Genomic DNA, 6,000 nt, shown 5'->3' with positions numbered 1-6,000 from the left:
GATGTCTGTTAACAAACACCCTTTCCTTCCCCCCTCAGTTCTACCCCCCGCCGTGCTCAGTGCTCTGCACCCAGGCTCCAGAGAGGGCTAGAGGGAAGTGTAGAAATCTGGAAAACAAAGTGTCCGAGTTGAGCTGGGGATGTCACTCAGTTGGCAGAGGGCTCCCTGAGCTAGCACCGACGAAGCCCTAGAGTCTACCCTTAGAAGCTGATACAACTGGGCAAGGTGGTGCACACCTGTGATCCCAGGACTCAGGAGGGGGATGAAGGAGGGTCAGAAGTTCGAGGTCACCTTCCTTGGTGATAGCAAATTTAAGTCCTGCCTGAGGGAAGAGAAGGGCTTAGTCTGTCTGGGGGCAGTCTGCTGTCCTTTGAAAACCAACAGATGCTGAGGCAATCTTTTGGGACCGACAGGACGCAGTCTTACAGAGAGAGGAGGGACTGTTGAAGACCTACTAAAAACACAAGGGTGGCTTGTCCCCCCCGACTACCCGCCCCCGTAATCCCTGCACTTGAGGGCCAGAGGCAAGCGGATCAAGAGTTCAAGGCCAACCTGGACAACATAGTAAGTATAAGCTAGCTTGGGCTACTGTGTCTCAGATGTGTGTGTGTGGATGGGGCAGGGGAATAGCCCTCAGTATGGTAACTGGTGCTGAGTGCTTAATAAATACTACTTTTCATTATCACAACTGGAGAAGAATGATCCCCTTTTTTCCCCATTAAAATAAGGTCAACTGATGTAAAAACACTAATTTTTAATATGTGCATCAGTGATTCTCGCCTAGTAACTATGATTTTTGAAATGAAAAATTCATTCCAGTGTTTGCCTTTTAATTAAGATGGGCATTGCAGCATTTTAAAAATCATTTTTAAGGCACCCCCCCCCCCCACCGAGCTGCAGCATCTCAGACTCAGCAGGGGGCCACTACTGTCGTTAAAAAGCCAGCTAACTATTAATGCCGTAATTTTATATTTATCCTGCTAATTACGGCTATGGCAAACCCCGGTTTGTCCACAACTAGCAAACAAACAAAGAAGCCTCCGAAACCTAGAGGCAACATACTTGCAAATTTGCATATTAATTACTGTTTCCTGCCTTTGCCCCTCTGGCTGATTGCTCCTAACAAAGATCTTGACACCTACAGCAGCCTGGATTGTCTGATAGACAGGAGACGACCTGAGATGTTACCCGCCACTCTTTGAATTGGCAAAAAAGGCTACCATACTGTCTAGCAATGACATGACCCGCAGACACGGTCCCACCCCGGTTCAAGAGGTCATTTCTCCAACAGCCGGAAAGGTTTCTGCCATGCATGTTAATACACAGATAGGCCTGGAGGAGCTCACGGAGATGGGAGGTTCAGCCATAGTGTTCTTGGTTCACACGGGACAGTGGGATCGATGGAATCTGGTATTCCACTTTGAGAGGTTACTTGACTATTCGGATTAACCTGTGGTCACAGTAGCCTGTCACAGCATCATACCGAAAACGTTCCAGTGTCCTCGTTTTTTTTAACTCAGTCTGGGTGTCAACTCCCCCAAAGTGGGAGGAACTACACATGAGCCTTCTCCTGCAGGTGCTGAACAACTAGGGGCACTCACACGTCCACCTCAGGAAGTCTGAGGAGTACAGCAGAATTTTAACTTGGTTGTAATTGGAGACAAAAATCACATTGGTTGATTCGAAGACACCCATCCCTGAAAGAGCCTTTGTGCTCACGAGCCTGAGAAAGCAAGAGCAGCTTCCTCTAGAGACAAAATACTCCCCATCCCACAAAGCCCTCGATGGAGGCAAGAGGCCAATCAATGGGAAAATTTCAACCTGACATAAGCATAATGCATTATGCATGATAATCTCCAGAACGTGAAAGCCACTCGAAAGCAATCACCCGGAAGCGCGGGGGCTGCCTTGCAGGGTGACGGCAGCTTCCTGCAGCGGTGTGGAAAAAACGTTTACCCAGTACCGTGGTAAACTGAACAACACTTCTGTTTTTAATCTGTGGAATAAGGAAAGGCGTACTTTCACAAATTGTCTCAATAGCCACGTGTTGGGAAACTTCATAGTAATATAACAACAACAACCGTGATCACCGTTGTAGAGCGCTTAATTAGTGCCGGGGTCCTTGATAAGCAAAATCCCATTGAGTCAATGAGGAAGCTAATTTTCATCTTCATGGAAAACAGTGTGAAGAGCAAAAGTTCACAGAGAGAGGAGTCTTGCCCAACTTCACAGAGATAGAAAGGGACTGATTGCCTTGGTGGGATTTTTTTTAAATTTTTTTTTTTAATTTTTGCTTTGGGGGATTCACCCTTGCCCTTGGTGGGCAAATGCTCTACCAGTGAGCCTGGCCTCCGAGCTGAAATCTGAACCCAGGGAGGGATCTGACTCTCATCTTAGGCATCAAGGAACTGTGGCTTAGTTTTCTAATGTACTGCAGCTTGTTGTAAAGTTGGAAGTCTCTTTTGGTGGGGTTTATAGGAGTGGGAACCAAAACTCGACCTCCTGCATGCATTTCTAGGCAGGGATGTACCAATGAGCTACATCCTCAGTGCCTTCAAGTTGGCATTCTGTTCCAGGTCTTGAGGCTTTGTAATGATTTTCTTTAGAGAGACTAGAGACACTCTATTTTCTTTTTTAACTTCCTTTTTTGTTTATTCTTTGTGTCTTTTACATCGTGCATTTCCATCCCATTCATTTCCCCATCTCCTCATATCTGCTCTCTGCCCTTGCAACCTCCCCCACAAAATAAAATAAAATAAAATTTATGGGAGGGAAAAAAAAGAAAACTCAGTCTTGTCATAGAAGCTGAAGTGTGACACAGTGAGTCACGCAGTAAACTCTTTTATCCATATATCTTTACTTGCAAGTGTTCATTGCCAAGAGTCATTGGTCTGGTTTGAGGCCTCTGCGATACCATCAATACTGGGCCCTCACTGGGACTCCTCTTGGATATCCTGTTGTTACCCTGTGTCGTGGAGGTCCTGCAGCTATGGTTCTGCATGACCAGCCCCTTCACATGCTCCAGGGGATCATAGAAGGGGTGGATGTTGGGGTGGGCCAACTCATAACGCTGGTTCTGGGCCTGGGTAGGTGCAGTCGGTCAGTCCACCAGCCCTCTCTTGTCCTCACCACCAGGGTGAGCTCTTCTGCATTATCCTGGCTAGTTCACCCCTTGCAGCAATGAGCAAGGGGCGGGGCCAGTTCTCCTGCTTTCACGTCCTCAGGGTCAGGATCTCCCACACACACACCATCAGGACCAGCTCTACTGTGTTGTCCAGGCATGGTGTAGGGGATACTCTTCCAAGTGCTGCAGCTGATGAGGGGCAGGGACAGCTCTCCTGCTCTTATGACCTTAGGGCCAGCTCTCCCACCTGCCTCAGGTGTTGATGGGTGGGGTAGGAGGAGGATGTATCTCTCTCTAGCCCATGCAGCCACATGACAGATGAGTAATGGGGACAACTCCCCCTTGCTCACAACCTTGGGGCTGGCTCACCCACCCCTCTGCCAATGGGGTTGGCGCTATCGTGGTGCCCAGGTGAGGTGCAGGGCCTGTTCTCCAGAGTTGTACAGCTGGTGGGGAACAGGGGCAGCTCTCCCACTCTATGACCTCAGAGTCAGCTCTCCCATCTGCCTCAGGTGTTGATGGAGGGGGGGGGGGATGTCTCTCCTCTGTCCATGCTACCATATGGCAGATGAGAGATGGGGCCAAGTCTCCCATGTTCATGTTCTTGGGGCAGTTCACCTGCTCCCCCATTAATAGGGTCAGTTCTGCTGTGCTGCCCAGGTAAGGTGCATGGTCCACTTTTCTGAGTGCTGTAGCTGATAAGGGGGAGGGTCAGCTCCCTCACCCAGTACAAGTAGCAGGGGTGGGAGACTGTTTTCTTTATAGTTTCTTCCTAACTAAAACTGAACATTGGCTAAAGAAGAGTATCTTACAGCAAAGGTCAGTGAACTACGGTCTGTCATCTAAGTCTGCTTATTACCTGCTTTTTTTTTTTTAAATAAAGTTTTATTGGAACACAGTCACTGTGTGTGGGGCTGCTTTTGTGCTACAATGGCAGAGTTGAGTAGTGACAGTAGCAGAGTGTCCATGGCTAAGATATTTACTCTCTGGACATTTGCTGTGTTTATGGATTCCTGACTTAGAGGAAACATTTCCTCCATTTTTCCAAACTTGAGAGAGCTGATGTAGTGGTGCTAATTTTAAATCTTAGAGATTGGGGTGGCAAGATGGGTCAGTGGGAAGAGGCATTTGCCAATGAGCCTGATGATGGGTCTGAGTCTGATTCCCAGAACCCACATGGTAGGAGGAGAGAACTGCCTTAAAAGTTGGCTTCTGACTTTTTCCACATGCACACACTAAATAAATGAATGTAATTAAAAGTTTGACATCTGTATGAAAGTACCAAAAAATAAATTAAAAAAAAATTATATTGATTTATATTTCTAATCTGACCAATTATGTTGGATCAGGAGAAGCAGCCAGACAAGCATAAGACAGAGGCTAGGCTTGTCTTGGACTGGTCTTTGGTGCTTTCCCAGAATCCCAAGAAGTTTTCTGCTGTCTCCTTGATATCTTTGACACTTCCTGAAATATAACTGGCACTCACTAGGCAATTGCTAATTGTCAAACAGCTCACAACCTTTCAGTCTTCCCTCTCACAGCAACCTTATCTATTCACCAAACTATTTCCTGGAACGCTGTTTTCATTGGTTACTCCCCTCTACGGATTGCCTGGCCTCATGTCTTCCCAGCAGGGATTTCTACCTTTGCGGCCTGCCAATTCTGATCTTCTCCGGGTTCCTTCCTCCACCTCTGCATACAGCTACTCATTTGTGCCGGGCAACACTTTCTATTTTTTTCAAGACCTGACTCCTGGCCTTTTGACTGCTCAGGAGGGTGGGCTCTAAAGAGATCACAGAGCGACTTGGAAGAGGGCTGCTGAGATCAAAACCACGATGAACACAAGCAAAAGAGCCCCTGGCGGGGAGGCCAATTAGAAGCCCATATGAGGTGCTAATTGTGTAGACCGAGAGCCAGGAAAGGAGAAAGGAACGGACAACATGGAGACCTACCTGAAATCTCTTTAGGAATTTGATAAATTAATGACCCGTGGTAAAATAAATAAATAAATAAATAAATAAATAAATAAATAAATAAATAAAATAAAACAAAGGTTGCAGCATAAACACCCACAGACCTTGTTATCGGAGATAAAAATGATTACTTCGGGAACAGAAGCAGATAAAAGAGGTTAGAGAAGGTGAAAGGGACCTAGAAAACGTGGAATTCTCACTGGGCACTGAGTGGCCTGGGAGGCACAAAGGTTGCATAGCATTAGTGCAAACTCTGAGGTCAGGAGTGGATGGAGGTTGACACACTGGCCATTCATTCATTCACTCATTCATTCATCTGTTCTTTCATTCTTTCACTTAACAGCTGTTTATCCGAGCCAGCACAGTGTGCCAGGCCTGGTTCTAGAGCCTCAGGTGCTTCGGTGAATAAAGCAAGGAGCCCTGCTTTTGGGGTGCTCATATGGCCGTAAAGGAGATGGGCGATAAATGGTGAACCCGATAAGTAAGTAAATTACACAGTGCGGTAAAATGCGTTGGAAACAGACAGGGGAAGGTGGCTGGAGGCGCTGCCGGAAGGGAGAGGCCACTGTAGTCTTCACACTGATCACAGACACACAAACACACAGTGCTTTCAGTTTTCCAAGACTGGTGGTTTGTTATTTCATCTTTGGATCAAGGTGACAGAAGAAGAAATTATAGGGCATTGACTACCGTGTGATATTTTAATAAAGCGCTTTTCTGCGCACCACATCTGGAAGCAATTTGCCAAAAGGAAAGTGGGGGTGGGGGTGGAAGGTCGGGGGACCCTCCTCCAAGGTTTCCTGAATGGGTAGCGCAGAGGTGAAATTCTGATGCGTTGAGACCAATTTCAGTGTTGTTGCCTTTCATAGAAGGGAGAGCCTTGTTTACAAACACCTGGGCCAG

Source organism: Peromyscus californicus, unplaced genomic scaffold (assembly GCF_007827085.1).
Source record: "Peromyscus californicus insignis strain IS unplaced genomic scaffold, ASM782708v3 Scaffold_15__1_contigs__length_86483966, whole genome shotgun sequence".
Taxonomy (NCBI): domain Eukaryota; kingdom Metazoa; phylum Chordata; class Mammalia; order Rodentia; family Cricetidae; genus Peromyscus; species Peromyscus californicus.
The sequence above is the reverse complement of the archived record's forward strand: the minus strand, read 5'-3'. Positions refer to the sequence as shown.